This window comes from Prinia subflava, chromosome 3 (assembly GCF_021018805.1).
Source record: "Prinia subflava isolate CZ2003 ecotype Zambia chromosome 3, Cam_Psub_1.2, whole genome shotgun sequence".
Taxonomy (NCBI): domain Eukaryota; kingdom Metazoa; phylum Chordata; class Aves; order Passeriformes; family Cisticolidae; genus Prinia; species Prinia subflava.
In genome coordinates, this window is record NC_086249.1 from 47467728 (window position 1) to 47487491 (window position 19764).

Here is a 19764-nt window from a genome sequence, read left to right on the forward strand (position 1 = left end):
CATTATTTAATATAGTGGTAAAAGCAATCCTCAGAAATAATATACTTGTTTCTAAAAATAAACTGACTCAGAGCACCAAGTACCCTGGACCAGCAAACTGAGCACTGATGTGATTATACTATTCACTAGTTGGGCAGTCACGATCTTGAAACAAGTCTAAAAAACTCAGGCATTTCCAATTACTTATCTTGGTGTACAGAAATGTTGGGATTTTTCTTTAGAAAACAACTACTGGGATCAACTTTCCAAAATCAAAAACTGTCCCTACTGATTCATTTAGTAATCCTGGAATGCCTTTAACATCTTCCAGCACCCTTGTTTCCCATGACATCTATTGTAGATGTCGAGGAGAAGACAACGCCTCTACCATCAGGGAAGGCAAGGAAGTCATTATTTATCCTTTGTACACAGCCTTTGATCTCCTGTGTTTTACAGTGTGCCAGGTTATTTTCAATGCATCCTGCAATGGATATAAACCAAATTATCATAACTCATACAGAAAGCTCTACTTTTTACCTATTAGAAGACCCAGCTTTAGTCATGATCTCCAAAAGCAGATGTATTATTCTTACACTTCTAACACATAACACTATCATGTTTTAAAAAGGAATGTTAAAATACCCACAGTTTACCAAAAGAAATGGTTTTTCATTGCTGGTTCAAAATATTTTAGGATCAATTGTTCTAAAAAAGGGACTATTCATATCACAAGACAATCGTGTTTGACAAAGTCTAATGGAAGATAAATTTTGTAATCAAAAATATCTGAAAACATTATGAGAAGTGTGTGAGGTTTGTAACAGAAACATCATAATTTCAGAAGGAAGTAGAGGTGTGATACAGCCATCAATGTGTAATTTTAGTTCTAGTTTGTGCATAGTTTCCATATTCTGGGGCATCTAATGAAACAGGGTTTGTGCAATTTTTCTGCTCTTGTCTCTAAGTTACCTCAGTAACACAGACCCTTGCAATAGTTAATAAAAGCCTTCAAACATGTAGAGAACAGGGTTTTTTCCACTGATGTGTCATGTGTCTAACTGTGGAATAAAAAGTGTGTATATTCTATTCACTGCCATCAGAAATTTGCATCTCTGTCTACACAGTAAAATTAGGGGTTCGACAGCTGCTTTGCTAAATCACTTCCTCCATTTCTGTTTCATCCACAGGAGAGCTAGATCTACCTTTCACAGCTGAAAGAATATATTCCTAGGTTATCCACCTTCCCACACTTCAAAAGGACTGCTAATTCCAATGGAAGGGCAGAAGACAACTCCAAGTACAACTCCTCTTGCAGAGGACTTTGCATGAAATTTGCTGAAAGTATTACAGCAAAGACAAGAATAGGATTGAACTACATTTGAAGAATTATCACTTCCTCAAATTGCTACATTACTTGTAACAAAATATGTGGAACAGGTACCTAAAACTGCTTCTGCAAATTTCATAGAACTGTGTCTATGGCACTACAAGAACCTAAAGACAGATATTATAGGTGCCTATAAATGAAAGTCATACTGCAACGCAAAAGACACTAAATAACCTGATTCACTGAGCCTTCTCTCATCGCCTTAGAAAACAGAAATATAGATGCAAGTAGTTCCTCTCCTCATGCAAAAACTAACACAGAACCACTCCCTGCTTTACAAACATTTTTTTTCTGATTAGTTCAGCCAGAGCACACCCAAACTGCAGCCACGCTCTCCCCGGCAGCATGACCTCTCACAACCTTCCTGGTAGGCTTATGCAACCAGGAAACCAATAGCAATTCTGTGTAACTTGGCTAATTTCAACCCATCAGGCCATTTTAAATTAAAAACAAATAACCAACCCCAATTTAGAATGAGCAAGTAAAAGTTTTCTGAAAAATGAGTACAAAAGCACACTAAAAATTCTGAAGGCTATAACAGTTCTTCCTATTTTTCATTCAAAAACACTAAAGTGTTTCACTTCAGTTAATTGCTCCCTTCCAATTGTGAATTAGAGCATATTAGAATTCAATAACCTTTTAAATACTGGAAAAGTTTGGATGTTATGTGTGCATTTCTGTAACAATTTCAAATTAAACTTTCACCCCATGCTTGCAGCAATCGGATGGTTTATGACAGATTATTACTTCAATAGATCTTCAGAAATTGTATTAAGTTGTTTTTACTTCAACTCAACAATATCCTTCATCGGAAGACCATTTAAAAATTAATGTAATAAAAGCTTCCTAAGGAAATATAGCCTTTTTTGAACATTTACATCCAGACTGAAAGTAAAATCTATACATGTTAAACATGGCAAATAGTTTTCAGTGTTGCTAAACTATGGAAAAAGAAGTTTTCATATGGACACGTAAGTGTGAGCTGGTCAGCACAAGTGACACACTTAAGGCTTACAAAAATCCTCTATGCAGCAAGTGTGTGTATCTGCACACAACGAAGCCACATCTCCTCTGTAAGTAACATTGGGAGACCAGATGGGGGTTTTTTTCCCCCAACAAAAGAATATCTTCTCCTTCTGGCACCTGTCTTCACCTGGGATCAGTAGGTTCAAACTTCTCAACAAAAAATCCTAAGTGGCAACTGGGACAAAAATCACCACCTGTAGACAATTTCCAGAATGTTCCTCAAACTTCCCATGAAAGACAACTTTCATGGGAAGTCTGAGGAACTTCCTGGAAATTTGAAGTTGAAAAATCAGAGCAAGAACATTCCTTGTATATCATGAGTATTGATCTCTCTTCAAAATAGGCAGATGAACAGGAGAGGACAGGAAATTTTCTGCACAGCATAGGAGGGGGAGCATGAAAAGAAAAAGAAAGGCCATCATTTCATTGATTCCATCTCAGCGATCTTACACTGGAAGACATAAGATCTCTGGCAAACAACTAAATTTTACCACATTTTGCTAAAAATAGCAGCTCATCTGAAGCACTGGAACACTGAAAATGAAAATACACTGTTCTTTTAAGTGGAGGTGACTGCAGTCTGATTTACCTTCTGTCTCCATCTGCTGGTAAGCCACACTGCCAAGTTACATAATTCAGTATTTTAAAACTCTGATAAAATGTTTTTAAAATATAATAGAGTGGTATAACTTCCATCAAAATCAGCAGAATTACAAAAAAAAGTCCATTAAAAGTTCTGCCTCTTCAACTTCATTCAATATCACTTCAAATAGATCAGTCAATGGTGGATGCCCGGAGCTGAAACAAATATACAGTCTCCAAATGGCTCAATTTTATCACAATTCAAGTAATAATTTACTTAAGAAAGAGTAATTAACATTATTTCTTACGGCCTTAAGAAAAGCTTTCACTTTTGCCATCATTTTTAGTCTGTCTTATTTTCTCGCATAGCTAAAAATGATTCAGAGAAAATCCTAAAGTTTATACACTGAATTATCAAATAATAACAAAACTGAAACTTCTATACACACATACAAAGTAACTGTTTGAAGAATGACTCCAAAGCACCACTGCTCACTGTTTTACTGTTACTTTAGTACTCAAGAGACAAATAGAAATGCCTGGCTGGTCCCCAGATTGCTCTGTACTCCCACTCAAGCTTTGTAAGATAAAACCTATGTCATAAACCTATTCATAAGCAAGCTTCTGATAATGTCAAACTGACCTTAGATTCATTGCATCTGAATTTATCAAGCACCTATTTTTGTCATGACCACATTCATAATAAGCATAGCAGGTTATGGGAGGATAATACAGCAGGGGAAAAAGGAAAAATAAATCAATACACTAAATAGATACACATTAATATAGGTAGCCACTGGAAGAGAGACCAGCCTGCTCAGAGCTTTCAGTTGAAGCTGCAACTTCAAAGTTACTAAAAATAATGTTTTCCTGTGGAAAAATTGATTTTCATTTACAAACCAGTCATTGAGCTTTGCATCAATCCAATTATTTCTGTTTAAAGTACTGAAAAACAATAATTATTTGGAAATAGATAGGAAGCTAGGCAATTTGTGTTTAATATAGTAAAATAATTGCAAATAAAAAATGTAATTTATCAAAATTTGCATGATCTATATTCAGCTTCTTGTCAGGTGGTAGGGTTTAGTTCAAACCAAAAAAGAAATTTTCAATTTTCAAAGATTCTCACAAGTAAACTCTGCCAAATAAAGCCTTATTCACGACCACGCACATTGACTTAGTAAAATTAATTACTTTCCTTTTTAACCCATTAATCTTCTGGTTTTCATTCTGGAGAAAACCCAGAGTTTCATCTTCCTTTGTACTGCAACATTAAGCCAAGAAAATTGCCAGTGGCAAAATAAACATCATAATGCTTCATGTAAGAGTTCCAAGATTCTGGTGGGAGCTCTGTACAGAAGTATTTCTGTACTCCGGGTTACGACATTCTGTTATTTAAATATTAATAAAACAGTGATGTAAACCACATTAGAAAAGAAAACAAATCTTTTCAATTAAGTTTATTTTTAGAACAAGTCCTAGGATTCCGAATACAGCAGCATTTTCTGAACACAGTGTTTTTCCCTTCAGATTTCTTGCTGGCAAGATTCCATAACCCACTCGGTTCGGTGGTGGGAGGTGAACTTTTGTAGAGGAAACAGGCACCTCAGAACACTTCAAATGGCCAGCCAACACATTCAATAGCTGTTATAAATGCTTAACACAATTAAAATTGCAATCAAAAGTAAAATTCTAATTTTTTTCATGGCATGAAACACCAAGTTATAAGGAGTACTTTCATGAGTGTTTAGTAAGTTAACCTCTGAGGTATACAATCAAAAATATTAGTTCACAGTACAAGAAAAATGGGGCTAAGCAATGCCATATCAAACCTAATATATTCAGGCAACATGAAATCTGGCCTCAACCAGATTGTATTATCACATCTCTGCATAGAAAAAAAAAATCAAAAATCAAAAGCTGTTATTTTTAGGAGAAAAAATATTTCTTTAAGGTTTCTGGATAGTAGCCAGCAGCACAGGGCTATGTCAAGATGATGGAATAACTCAACCTTACATCTCCAAGCATCATGGTCACAGGAAACAGAGGCCAAGGCTAAAATGTGACCCTTTGTGGGAGGATTTAGTTAAGCTCCGAGTCTAAGTGGAGCAATTTCTTTCTCAAAAAAAAAACAAAACCCAAAACAAATCAAAACATCAGTAGTGAAGTGCACAGGCCACACTACATTTGTTTAGTATCCATAAAATTCCACTCCCAATCTCTGTCACACTTCCACAAGGGGGACAATGTGCGTGTCTCATGCATATATTCCCTCAAGTGACCAGTCAGAAGTGAGATGAAGCTTTGAACTTTTTTACTCAAGAAGAGCAAACACCACCAAGAAAACATCACTCTGCCCCCAGTCAAGCTGCAAAGCCTCTACCGTACATTGCTCAGAAGCAGGATTTTTTCATTCCCACTGCTGATGGACAGCTGGCATTTTAACAGCTGCATTAGTAATGCTGAAAGCTTAATAGCAGTCTTTTCAACAGAGGACCTGGAAGTGTTTGCTTATACATATTTACAAATTCAATTAACACAGGATACATGGAGCAAGAAACCCCCTGGCCAGTTAGGAGAAAGAGCAGAGTTCACGCCTAGCGTAGGGTTAAAGATGAAGGCTGGCAGGCAGCAACCAAAGGCAGCTGCCAAAACCTCCACTTCTCCACTTTACAAAAGCCATTCCTCCTCTGCAGCCATGCCACTCCCACTGCCCCGTTAACTAAAGGTGCAGGCGCGGGTAAGCACGAACAGAACGTGGCTCCGTAAAGGGAGTCATAAATACTGTGCTCCCAAAGAACGCACAGCATGTGTAAATACTCCAAAACAAAAACTAACTGCCACTAGTGATATAGAGAGGTTTCCTAGTGGGCAAAATTCTGACACTGTTAAGAATTCAACAGGTAAAATGGCAAAGGAAAAGTGAAAAAGGGTAAAATTTTTAAAAAAATTAATCTCCCCCTTTAGTCCCTAAGCACATCTCAAGTCTTTAATGCTCATGATTCACATAATCACATTTCTGATTACACTGATGTGTCAAGGTTTCCATTCTCAAGTGATAAACTGGAGAAGTTATTGGTTACTCTTACTCTGTCCTGGAAAATCCAAGGATGAAAAAAGGTACAACAGGACCTATCGGAAAAATTCAGTGTTTAATATGGACCTTTAATTTTTATGGTAGTACCAACAAAAGTGAGGATGGCAAAAAAGGAGTTGAATTTTTGACACAAATTACTTCAATAAAGAAACATACAGAAAAAAATCATATTTAAGAAAACAGAGCTTAACAATCAGGCACATCACTGAGGACACTTCTTCCAGTAATTTTAGTTGTCCCATACAGACATATCTGGAAACATTAATTCAGTGAATAGCCACAGCATTTGACAAGAAGCACAAACCCATTCAGCAAAGATCAAAGATGGGGATGAATGTCCAAACTAATCATAAGAAAAGCTAGCTTTTCTTCATTAGAAACTACATATTAGCAGCAGTATACAGGCTACATAACTTACATGCATATATCTCTCTAAAGGGGAGGAAAATAGCAACAGGCATGATACTGGTCTGGAAGGTAAGTGAACAACTAATAAACATTGGGGCATAGAAAAAAGAAGGAGAATTAACAACCTCTCAAAAAAGGGCCTTAAGGCAAATGCAATAAACATATAAAGTTCAACACTACTGACAGTCCAAGCCTAGAACACATGTTAAGACAAACCTCATGTACATATGCTTCCTCAACATGAAACCCTGGAGTAAAACTGCTGACTTTCTGCCATGAACATAACTTTAAGACATCCCTGTAACAATTTTCCATGTAGCAAAACCACAGAGAACCTGAATGTTATACAAGATTTCAACCTACACATAACAGCCTGAACAAGTATGTTATCAAAATTAAAAATAAATAATACAGAAGGATGCAAATGTCTGCACTTTTATCCATCTCAACGATGTCTGATTGTTCATCACAGCACAACAGCAATTAAATGGGACAAGCAAAATTAAGAGCTTCCTGACAAATTAGGGAACCACACTGGAGGCTATGTTTATTGCATTTTTCTACAATGCTTTATGCTTCTACAGAAGCATAAGAGGTAAAAAAATACACTTCTACAGTCATTGAAAGTAAACCTGCTACTTTAACAAATCTCTAAGTACCACAGCTGATGCAGGTACCATTTCTGCACCAATCAGCAGTGAAGACAAATAAAGAGCACATCCTTATAGCTTTCAAATCCTCTTATCCACTTCTAAAATCTATAGTCATTAAAACACATTGTCCAACACAAGTTTTAAGAAGTGCTTCCCCTCTACTCTCCTCATATCCACCAAGCATGAAGGGGGACATTCAGTAGTAAAACTTTCCCACAGACACTGTGCCTTCAGGTGAAAAAGTATGCAAAAATTGAAAGATTTTCTCTCAAGAAAACCAAAACCAAACCAGAGCATCATCCTAGTAGCTGACAAATACCCTCCACAGACATTTCAGCTGATGGAATACGAAGATAATTTTTCTGGCTTGGGACAAAATAACTCTATTTAAGGTCCTGAAACATGACTGAATAAAAGTCATCACCTGGTTCTTGAGACTCCTCAGCTTTTAAATGGTAAAGTACTGCATAGGACACTGAAGCTCTGATTCTACATCTGCCTGGTCCAGATGCACACATGGGAAACAGGCTTGGAATTCCCACAATACTCTGGAAGTGTCTGATCTGACAGGTGTTGTCAGCATAAATATGCACAAAACCTAGAACCATACCCCAAGGAAAGCACAGAAGAGCCATCACAATCCCTTATATGGGGGTCATACGGAAGCACTGATGGTCCAGTAGGTCACAGTTTAATGTGTTGTCCCATGATGCAAGAAACCCATGATTGCACTGCATTCCTCAACTGCAGGAGGCCCAAAGCTGCATGTCCCTTTTGAAGGGAGGAACTTCACTAGAAACTGTTTAGTCATGAAGCAACTGCCTACAGCAAAGCTGAAGGTGCACCACTTGGCAAAAAATACTTAGCAATGTCCAAAGGGCTTCTAAAAAATCAGCTAGACTCCACAAGTCAACAGACACTTTCCCAGAAAGCATTCTATCAAAAAAACAAGCAGTTTTACTTCTAGAATTAAATAAAAATATAGTTTTATAGATGCATTTAGACCACAAAACCTTGTGTATTAGCATACCAGCTTTACATCTGTACATTTTGAGGTTCCTGTTGCTATTGTTCCTACACTGTCAACATGCCACTTCCCTTAAAATAACCACCCGTACCCAAAAATAACTTAGTTTTGAATGTGTAATGCTATATTTGACACTCATTCGTCAGTTAGTAATCTGGTTTTAGCACATGAATTTATGACTCCTCAAGTCTCTTTTAATCTCTACAAGTACTTAAGGTGCTGAAATTTTTCTTTATTTAAAATGAACTATGGGGAAAAAAAGAAAAAAAAAAGCCTTTTACCAATCCCAGATAGATGCTTCCCTGAGTAACTGAGCTATTTAACGCCAGGGAGAGGATTACATCTGTTTAAGGCACAACAAAAGCACATGACACCCTGTGTTATACATCCGGATACTACTGTCATGAACAGGGAAGCAATTCTAAGTATAGCTGCCAAATTCCTCTTTTTTTCCAGCAGGAACTCCTAACTGGAAACACAGCTTCTTCCTTTTCTGCATTGATACAGCACTCCCAAAGGCAGACACAGCAATCTGTTATGCCCAGATCTTATTCAAGGTCCTCTCCAAGTCAACAGCAAAAATTCCTTTGTTTCGATGGGAGGAGGAAGGCTGTGTTCCCAAAGAATTCACAGTTCGGCTTCCTTTTTAAGTACCTTTTCATCCCAGGACATACACAGCTATTCACAGCACCCTATCTCATCTTCCCACATTCCTATTCTCAGCTCAAGTGTATTAACAGAAAAATCTCCATTTCTGCATACCCCACTTAGATGCAAATCTGGGTCCACTCCAGAACTTCATGTTAACTCAGACACACATGAAGAATTAACCATCTGTGTTACTCCATCTGTGCCTACTGTACCTTAGTCCAGAACAGCTTATCACATCTCACTTTCTTGTGACCTAAACTCAGAATGTTGGGGGGGCTTGTTACAAAAAACAATGTAACAGACTAAAATCATATGGTTTTCTGGGTTAGGAACAGCTGTTTCAGACAATGTTACAAACATTTTCTTTGGCAAATTACCGGTTGGCAAATTGTGTTTGTTAAATTGTTTGTAGTCTGCAAGAACCAAATAAAAAGGACGTTTCACACACTAGACAAATAAAGAAACATAAAGGTAATTGCATTTCAAAAAAGCTCTTCCGTTTTAATTCTTTCTTTAAACAGAGATGGAGAAAATAGACTACTACACTGCATATTTAGCACTGCACATATCATAGCAGCTTACATGTGTAAACTCTTAAGAATTAAAATAATATCTATCTTCTGAAATATGTTTCTCAAACTTTTTCTAAATGACAAGCAACCAAGGCCAAAATGTCAATCATAAATGATTAGGAAACAAAAGTACTATTATGTTTTTATTTCATTAACCTTTCTGTCAGTGATACCATTTAGGACTGTAACATCTTGGCTTTCACTTGTGTCGTAGATAATAAAATGTTCATATATGTATGTAAAAGTTATTCTCAGTAGAATCAGATCTCATCCAAGAACATAAGAATGTCAAAAGTTGTTGTTCTATGGGATTTGGTCTTAAGGAACACAAATTTCAAAAAGAGACTGCAAATAATTTCTATATTCTGCACATGTTTTTCTTAGCTTGTCTTTATCACAATATTTCTAAAAATAACACCTGACATCTCTTCCAAATGCTCACATGTACAACTGTGTTTGAGTCAATTTAGAGGCTTCAGTGGCTCTTTGATAATGTCACCTCACAAAAGAGGAACCTGAAACAGAGTGGATGGAAACTATTTATACACTGCCTAATCTTGCGTCAAAACTGAAAGTTACAGAGTATAAATAGTACTGAAAAATTATGAATTTTACATAGCTGTGTAAAAGTCTGTAAAGACCAGTGTGGCAAAGGCATGACTTGTGATTCAGGAACAGGAACCCAGGTCCCATCTGCTATAGGCTTCTTGATGATTGCATTAAATAACTTTTCACTTCTTTTTTATACCTTCATTTTGGAGTAAAAAATAGCAAAACCACTTTTTTATTCATAGAACAGGGAAAAGATAAATTTAGTTATTTTGATGATTCATTCAGATACAATAGCCATGGGAGACATTCTAATATTCAGAATGTAAGACAGGCAGCTGTTATTGGCAGAAGCTTCAAATAATTTCTATGCAATATAAATATATACTGCGGTCTATTGAATGTTTAGAAGGGAACCATCTATTTTTTAAAAGAGCATTCACTTCAGATGAGAAATGAAAAGACTGCATGGCATGACGAATTTAACAGAGTGTTAAATAATATCTTGTCCTATTAAATGTTTTTCCTAAATAATTTAAGGAAGTTGTTTTATACTTTTGTGTTCTGGAAATCAGTTCAGTGTCTGCATATACGACAACAGCTTTTTAATTTACTACATGGCCTACCCATGTGGGAGCATTGCTTTACTTTACACAAGGGAGAAAGTATAACTGTAATCAGAGACTTTCAAGAGCACAATACACAATTTATTTCTAAATATACAACTTTTCTGTTAGTGTTTAAAAAATTTTAGACAAAGCAGACAATTTTCATCTGAATTGTTTAGATGAAGAGCACAATTTTAGCTACAGGACCCCCAGAAAGAATGTTTTGAGACTGTTTAGATTAATACCTGCAAAGTTGTTCAAATCAAAACAGAAATTAAAAATTATAACAAGGACAGATAATCTAACATACGTAATATATAGAACAAAGCTCAGATAGACAGAATCTCAGAGTTTTAATCCAAAGCAAAGCATCAAATCAAGTACCTGACTTAGGGATGTTCCCATTAGTGCTTACATTTTAAAATAAAGGGTTATCTGTTACATTTCCCTGGGGAATGGTTTCTCCCCCCTCAGGGACCCCTAGAGCTTGTAACCATGTAGTTTAACCCTTCTTCCCCTTTGTGACCCTATTGGCTGTGTCCAGTTACCCCTCCCTGGGAGAAGCTCAGAAAAGACCCTCTCCTTCCGCACTTGCGCTCTTTCCCCTCTGGACTCCACCAGGAATAAACGTCTTGAACTGCAGCTGGGGGTCAGAGCCTCTTTTGGAATCCTTTGTCCTGTCCATGAAATATTCCTCCAAAGCCCTCTAAGGTTTGGGCTAGCCTAGGAACATTGGAGGGGCTACAGGGGGATTTATTTCAGTTATCTACACTTCAAAAGTGCAATCACTCAAGTTAACCTGCAATGCAGTCATCTGAATTTACAGGGTTTTTACTATGAAATATTTGTATTTTTACATGTTGTTATAATGATTTTGAAAGTGTATTTTGGCACAGAAGCACCTTCACCAACGACTTCAGTAAAGCAAGTATTTATGTCTAATTGTCCTAAAGAAATGATTGCTTATTTGTCAAGTTCTCCAACTACTAGGCTTGATGTTTCTTTGACTAGCTGGAGAACTGAATATTATAAAAGCTAGAGAATTTATGCATTGTATTAGGTCACAGTGCACCCAACATTAGCTTGAACTCTCCAGAAGAGAGGACTGAGAATGGGGGGGAAATAAGTCCTGCAAACAGACCCAGGTTGATGAAGAAGCAGAGGGAGGAGGTACTCCAGGCACCAAAGCTGAGATTGCCCTTGTCTTGGTTTCCCCGTGGTGCAGCCCATGGTGAGGAGCTGTGCCCCTGCAGCCCACGGGGGTCCCAGGGGAAGCAGAGACCCACCTGCAGCCTGTGGAGGACCCCACACCAGAGCAGGTGGATGCCCTGCGATCCAGTGAGAAGCCCGCACTGGTGTAGGCTCCAGGCAGGGCCTGTGGCCTCATGGAGAGAGGAGCCCATGCTGGAGCAGGTTTGCTGGCAACACTTGTGACCACATGGGAGACCCATGCTGGAGCAGTCTCTTCCTAAAACACTGTCTCCTGTGGAACAGACCTAAGCTGGAGCAGGTCTGAAGAACTCAGTAAACCTCACATCAAGCTTTCTAACATTGCACAATGCACACACCAGCATAAGCAGTGTTGCCAATAAGGCTTCACACACAAGCAAAGCAAGATGTTTCCTGGCAAGTGATCCTAAGAAAGAGTCCCTTTGGCTCTCAAAATGTTCATCAAACAGCTAATCATGCTACCCATCTTTCCCAACAACCACAGGCTTGGATTCCTTGCTCTCAGAAAAATCTTAACAAAACAGAATTTAAAAGAAAAAAAATAAATAAATAAACCCACAAACAAACAAAAAACCACAAAACCAGAAGGCATACAGGAAAAGGCAGATTAGAGTGTGGCCATCAAACACCTTAGTTCACTTTTTGCAAGTTCACAGTTTTGCAAATGCACATTCCATTCTAATTCCTCAACTAAGCTGCAGCACCTTTCTCCTACCCATGTGTCCTCACCAAAAGGCTACAGAAGCATAATTTTGTCACTACAAAGGAAATATAAACCATTCAAAAATTTCACCTTGAGATTCCTTCCCAGGAAAAGATATGCTGATGGTGCCAATAGAATTGGAAAGCTCAGCTTTAATATCCTCACAGTTTAACTTTCCGTACGGTACTCCGGCTTGTGACCAGGAAAGAAAAGTATCCTTTGATAACAATGCAGACTTCCTCAATACAGTAGCTCTGAATTTCCACCTATCAACACTAACCAGGTCAGCTATTCATCAGAAGCATACAGAAAAGTAAATTAGACATGTCAAGGTGAAAAGTTTCATGCTTCTTGTCTGCCTCAAAGCACTAATGAGTAGCCCATTTCTGTATTTCTAAGGCACAACCAGGTTTCTGGGAAAGTGTTTTTTGTATCTGGGAAAGCCATCTCACATTTTCAGGACTACCTACTCACTAAGAGTAGAAGAACTCCAAAGCAGCATCCACTGATGAACTGCAAGTTTTCTGCCAGTCCCCTACTGCTCTGGTTCTGAGTGCACAAGCCTTGCAGCAGCCCAGTTAAAATCAGCACTGAGGAGATTAGTTTCTGGCAACTTTTCAGCCCTGATGGCTTTTTACCACTCTAGGTTTTTCCTCTACCACCCAACATGTGCTATATGGATGTCTTGAACACAGATTGAAATTTTTAAAAGGTGAAGTCTCATGTAAAGTGCAAAGTAAACCCTAATTTGGATCTTGCCAAGTATACGTACTAGTTTAAAACACATACATTCTGTTAAGACCAGTATTTTTACTAAGATAAAATATCCTGCAATGAATCAAATTTAAACTTAATTGAGCTCAGGCTTGCTCAAGTTCAGCTATACTGTTGTGAAATGCTCTTTTGTATTAATCTGCACAAGTTGGGACTTTAGACTTCTATGATTTCATTTTCTTTTCTTTATTTGAGCCCAAAAGCAAAAAAAAAAGAATTGGGGGTCAGATTTAGCTTTACTGAAGTTGTATTGAAAAAAAAATTATGGGACATGGGATAATGATTATAAATTACAAAAGGGTAGATTTAGATTAGAAATAAAGAAGGTATTTTTTACAATTAGGGTGATGAGACACTGCCACAGGTTTCCCAAAGGAGCTGTGGATGCCCCATCCCTGTAAGCGCTCAAGGTTAGGTTGGATGAGACTTTGAGCAACCTGCTCTAGTGAGAAGCGTCCCTGATTTTGCAGGGCAGTTGGAACTAGGTGATCTTTAGAAGGCCCCTTCCAATTCAAACCAAATCACTCTACGGCTCTACAATTCTCCAAAAACTGGTTCAAGACCTAACTAACTTGACACATGGAAGGTACAGACATACAGAGAGATGAAGAGATCAATCAGAGTGAGAAAGGAAAGGTAAAATGATTCCATTTGAAAACCCATTCCAAAAGTCCCCAAGAAATTTTTTGTTAAATATTTCTGGATTCACTGGTTGTTTCAAAGACTGAGGAAAAAAGGAGTAAGTCCAAAATTGATGTTTTCCTCTTAAAAATTCTGCCAAATTTTCTTCAAAATCAAGTAGAAAATTGAGCTACTTTTCAACAAAATAGATAGATGCCATTGAATAAAACATTAATGCAAATAACATAAGAATGTTTACCATTAGCTGATCAAAAAGGAGAGACAAAACTTCTTTCCATACTACATTTTTATCAAAACACAAGGCTTATTAGCATTTGGACCATGAAGTATGGACTGGACATCACCACCTTTCTTACATACTCCAGACTGTTGCATGAAATGTTTCAAGCATTGTACATCCACCACATTAATGCTGCATATAAAACAGGATGTGGCTATGTGGTGAAGCTTTCATGTTGTAGACCAGGCATAGTCATTCCAGGTCTATGAAAAAGGCATAAAGGCATAACAACCTTCCAGAATTCACATAGCACCCAGCTAGACAGGAATCAATTCTGTGTTGTGAGTGATTTCTGGCCACCACTCTTAGTATGGGAAAGGCTTTTACATTCTTTCAGAGGTTCTTTCCCATTGTACAAATTTTGATATCAAGACATTAGTACAGGATTGGCACAAAACATTCACAGAGTCTGGATGCCCAAAGAGAGCCATCACAGTGACTGATGTCTCAGAAGAAATCAAGCCCCTATGAAGTGCAGCAAATTGAGTACTGGCCCACAACAGGGAAAAATCAAGAAGAAACAGGCATTACTAGTTAATCATAAAATCTGGTCCAGAACAATATGCGAAATTAACTGGGGTGTCTTTGCATATGTCATTTGTCAAAACTTAAAAATCACAACACTTTGTTAGCATCCACCAGCAGCCCTGATATATCAAACCTTCATCCCCAAACCTGCACCCAGTAATGCAGCTATGACGAAGTCAGCCTTAAACTTTATTACCAACAACTTCAGCTTGCCATGCAAGAGCAGACAACTGAAAAGGCCTATTGAGAGTCCACGCACTGGTGCAATCAAGAAAATCATGTTGAACTGTGATCATTTCTGTGGTCAGCATTATCAAGGTGAAATCAATTAAGACATTATATATATATATATATATATATATATATATATATATATATATATATATATAAAAAGACATTCTATACACATTATGAGCTTGAAGTCCTTTGTTTCAAACTCAATTAAGCTACCAGTATCTCCCTTTTCAAATATTTGTCTGACATTGCCCTTTATTCATATTATTCTGAGGAAAAATCTTTTAGTTAATATTTATCCTGGCTAAAAATAAATGAACACTTAATTCTCAGCTGTTCCAAGCTCTAATTAAAACCAGTTCCACAGCCAGACACAGACACTATGCTAAGAAGAAACAGCCTCAAGTAACACAATGTTCATTGTTAAAGAAAGTGGTTCATAAGCAATTATATCTTGTCAGCTCTAACAGTTAATCTAACCTCTTCAATGACACCCAGTTATTTTCACACTCAACATCCTGCCACAAACCAGTAATTACGGCCTGTACTTGCTATCTCTGCTGACACTGACTTGCAGACTATAGAGACATAGGCAAATGAGCTTATAACCTTAACATAACCAAAGGACACTAAAGAGGTTATTTTTTGCAACATGACATTTATTCCTGAAATTGTTTGGCCATTAAACAATGATCGTTTCATCATTTAACCTAATTCTAACCAAAATTCTGCTTCAAATGGAAAGCTTTTCCACTGGATTTTTTTCCTATTTGCAGTAAGTCATTAAAACAAAATTAATACATGATAAAAAAAAAAACCTGCAGTGAAGAAAGAAAAAAAACAACCCTGTAGAACTTATTTTGCTCCAGGGAGATTAAGCTTTCTCATGCTGGAGAAGGGGGAGAAGGGAAAATGAAAGCTGGCAAGCAGTGACTGCACAAGACTCCAAATCCCTTCACTCACTTTCCCAAAAACAAGTGGCAAAAGACATCGGTCCTTAACATTTGTTTACAATATGACACAATTCATGACAGAACATCAGCAATAACCTTGAGGAGTCAGGGAAATAGCCCTCAGGAAGACCAAGGAGAAAATCATCATCCTTGTTGTTAAAAAGAGGGGTAAAGGAAGAGTCAAAGAGTAATGGTCAAATTATTTTTCCTAGTGAAATATAGAAAAATATAATGCCCAAGCATACAGAAAAGCAACATGTTCTGAAACATTTTGACAATCTCTCATGACATGCTCATCACAAAACAAGAAGTTAATCTTGCATGGTTGTAAAAGTGGCTGGGAAACTTTGCTTGGGAAAAATATAAATGGAAATGTGACTTTTAAAAAAGCAATATAGGCTGCTTACAGACTCCAAGAATTTGAAGATCATAACTGAAAAATGGGCTCTCACAATAGCCAGTATCAGCAGGTATCTGAACATATATTTCAATTAAATATTGAAATGCCAACAGCACATATAAGCAAAATACACTATAGTGTGCATCATTCTACAGATCTGACTGAGAACACAAGTATAAGCTGTGCCTGCAGAGACTGCAAAAGATTTTAAAGATTTTAAGCACTAAAAGAAGGAACTGAAGAGCTGGCATGATCCTCTTCACCTGCTATATACAGTTGATTGTTAAGAGCCAGACACTTAGTGTATTACATCAACAAAAATTGGTATTTCACCTGTGGTTTAAATTATTTTCCTTGGAGTCTTCTCCTATTGGCAGATGACAAGCAAGGCCACAATATGGCAGATTTTAAAATGAATGATATTTCGAGCAGTTACTCAAGTGAGAGTTACAAGTAGTGCTACTTTGCACTTAATGCCTGGTCCTGTGGTGGTGTGGATGGTTGGACTTTCCCCATTTCAGTATGTTAAACCTCAGTTGGACTCCACAAAGAAAGTTGGGACAGTGTAAGCAGGAACAAGCAGGTGCTGTGAAGGACTGTGACAAGGAAAAGAAGGAGAGGGTGCTGAAAGAAGGATATAGGAAAGAGGGTTTTGAGGCAGAGAGAAGTTGAAAGATACATGGGTGGTTTACCAAGTAGGAAGGATTTAGATATGTGGAAAAGATGAAAGGCTGGTGGGTCCTATATTGTATGTTCTGCACAATGCTGTATGTTCTGTACACCCCCCCTTAATTGAAATTCATAAGTTCCCCTTGGTCACATGTTACCTTTTCCCCTCTTCCCGCCACTGTGTTATCCCTCCCCTATCCCCTAACTGGTTCAAGGCTTGCAACCCTTCCCCTTATCTCCCAAGTGTCAAGGTTCCATTGGTTGCCGCAAAGAGGGACTCCCATTTCTCCTCCCCTACCCCGAAAGCATATAAGCTGGTGCATTTCTTTGTTCGGTATCCAGTTCAGCCTGGTTCCACTTCGGTCTGGACAGTGCTATGTTGGATTAAAGTTGTGGTTTCTCTGGCTGGCTGGATCCTCCTTTCTCGCTCTTAGCGCGTCGCTTCAGTTATCCTACTGCCGTTCAGGTCTCTCCCAGGGTCAAGAACCCACAGGGCTGACCCCTTCGTTCCGCTGAGGGGCGGCTCGGATTCCGCTTGCTCCGGTGCCTGGGCTGGCTCGGGGTGAAGCCAAGGGGCTTAGTAGCGGCACCGCGACAGGTGGCTGGCACCCCAGATGGGACCCTGAGGAGAAGCCTTGAGTTTCCGTGGAGGCTCTTGTCTTCCCTCTTTGTGGTCCCCGTGAGGATTGGCGGTGCTTGCACCAGGCGCGAGCACCGAAGAGTTTCAGATCCAGGGCGGTCCCACCGCTGCGAGTCGAGCAGCCTCTTCGGAGGAGCGCTCCTCGCAGATTCAGGAGGTAGCTTCGTCGGCAGCACTCCCGGCGAAGTCTTCTGTGCGCTGAGGGTTCCCCAAGACCGCAGGTAAGTACCCTCCGTCGGGGGCACGCGATCAGGACCCCCTCTCCAAGCCACGGGGGAGGGCTCCGAGGAGAAGTCTGCGCAGGACCGGGGGGTTAACGCTTTCGTTTTCGCTCCCGGTTTAGTCGTGCCCAGGCGGTTTTTAGTTCTTTTCGTTCGGGTTTGTTTCGTTCGAGCACTCCTGCCAGCTCTCGAGGGAGGCTCGGAGCTGGGGGAGAGTCGGGTTTTTGGGGACGTTGCGTGTGCCGCGCACCGGGAGGATCGGTGGCTTTAGCGAGTGCAGGGTTGCCCGGTTTTTAAGTTGCGGCAGTTACGGTTTTCTGTTTGAGATTTAGTTGGTCCGGTCTTGGGTGAGGGTGGTTTTTCAACATCGGCGAGATGGGTGCCTCGCTTTCGACCACCCAGAAAGGAGTTTATTATGTTCTTGTTAGGGTTTTGGAGGAGAACAAGGTTCAGTTCTCCCGCGGTTCGTTAAAACGGCTGGTGCGGTGGCTTTCCGTGCAGTTCAGTAACACGTCTGAGGAGCTTGTAAGGAACCCCCGTTACTGGGAGGCGATCGAAAAAAAGGCGGCCAATTCGGATAAATGTCCCCAAGATTTTATGTTTTTGATTGTCAAATTTAAAACGATCGCTAACAGCTCTCCCCTGCATGAAAAGCCAACGCGACCGCCCGCCCCAGTTTCCCGTTCCCCTTCTCCCAATCCCCGTGTTCCTCGGAAGGGAATTCTGAGGAGAGCCGCAGACCCTAGGTCTGCCAGCCCAGGCTCTCACCAGAACTCCCGGTCCCCCAGCCTCAGCAGTCTTGTCCGGACTGCTGAGGAATCCTCGGGTCGCCCTGGACAAGCGGCCCGGGGACGCAGCCCTTCCCCTGTCTCCCCACGTTATAGACCAAAAGTTAGATTTAATCTTGCTGCGTCACAGGAGCCACAAGATGGCGCCTGCGACACACAAGATGGCGCCCGTTCGCGCCGTTCTCCTACCCCTCCCCCGCGTCCCCCTCCCCCGAAATTCAATCCCTTCCTTGACCCAACCCCTTCATACCCGCCCAACCCCTTTTGTCTGCCCAACCCATTTTACCCCTTGGTCCCTCCCACACCCGCCCCCTCTGTTCCCTCCCTTGCTCCACCCATGGCTCCTCCCACATACCCGATGTCTCCTCCCTTTGTGGCCGCCCAAACCCCGCCTTCGGTCCCTCCCTTTTCCCACGCTGACACTCCTCCCACTCCTGCCCCCTGGCCCGCCCTAGGGGCGGAGCCAGGCACTTCTCCCCACCCCGGAAGGAGGCCATCTTGGAATGGTAGTTCCCACGCTGCCTCTTCCGGTTCCCACGGTAGGGAACCGGAAGACAACAGCGATGGAAACCAGGAAGTGCATCTCTCAGCTGCACCTGTCACCTACCGAAGGGCTCGCGGGGGTGGCGACCCTAAACCGAATTGGCAGCCATTTTCACAAACTATAATTCGAGATTTATGTAAGGCACACAAAGAATTTGGGAGAGAGAGCCCGTACTTCCGCGGCCTCCTTCAGGCAGACCTAGCAGCTGCGACAACCCTTCCTGCAGACTTAAAGCAATTATTTTCTTGCCTGATGACACCGGCTGAATTTGAATTATGGCTTGCTGCATTTAGGCAAGCCCTGCGGGAAGAGCTGCCGCACCTGCCACTCCCAGCAATTGATGAGGGAGGTAATCCCCTTACTGTTGAATTGCTGGGAGGAGAAGGTTCCTTCGAGTCCCCTCAAATTCAGGCACTGCTCATTCCACCAGCAGTTTTGCCTAGGGTGCGAGACCTGGCCTGCAAAGCCTTTTTCACGATGCAGCCTCGTGCACCCCTGCCGCCATTCACCCAGATTAGGCAAGGGGACACAGAATCATTTGTAGATTTCGTGGACAAGATGACTAGAGCTTTAGAAATACAAGTAACGGACGGGCTTGCCCGTAAGAGAATTTTGGAGG

The 19764-nt window shown here is 40.1% G+C and overlaps 1 protein-coding gene across 3 annotated transcripts in view; it reads right to left on the bottom strand.

Moving 5' to 3' along the window:
• DGKH (diacylglycerol kinase eta) overlaps nt 1–19764 on the bottom strand; it is a 169590-nt gene that overhangs the window by 98254 nt on the left and 51572 nt on the right. The gene's annotated exons all lie outside the window — the stretch shown is intronic.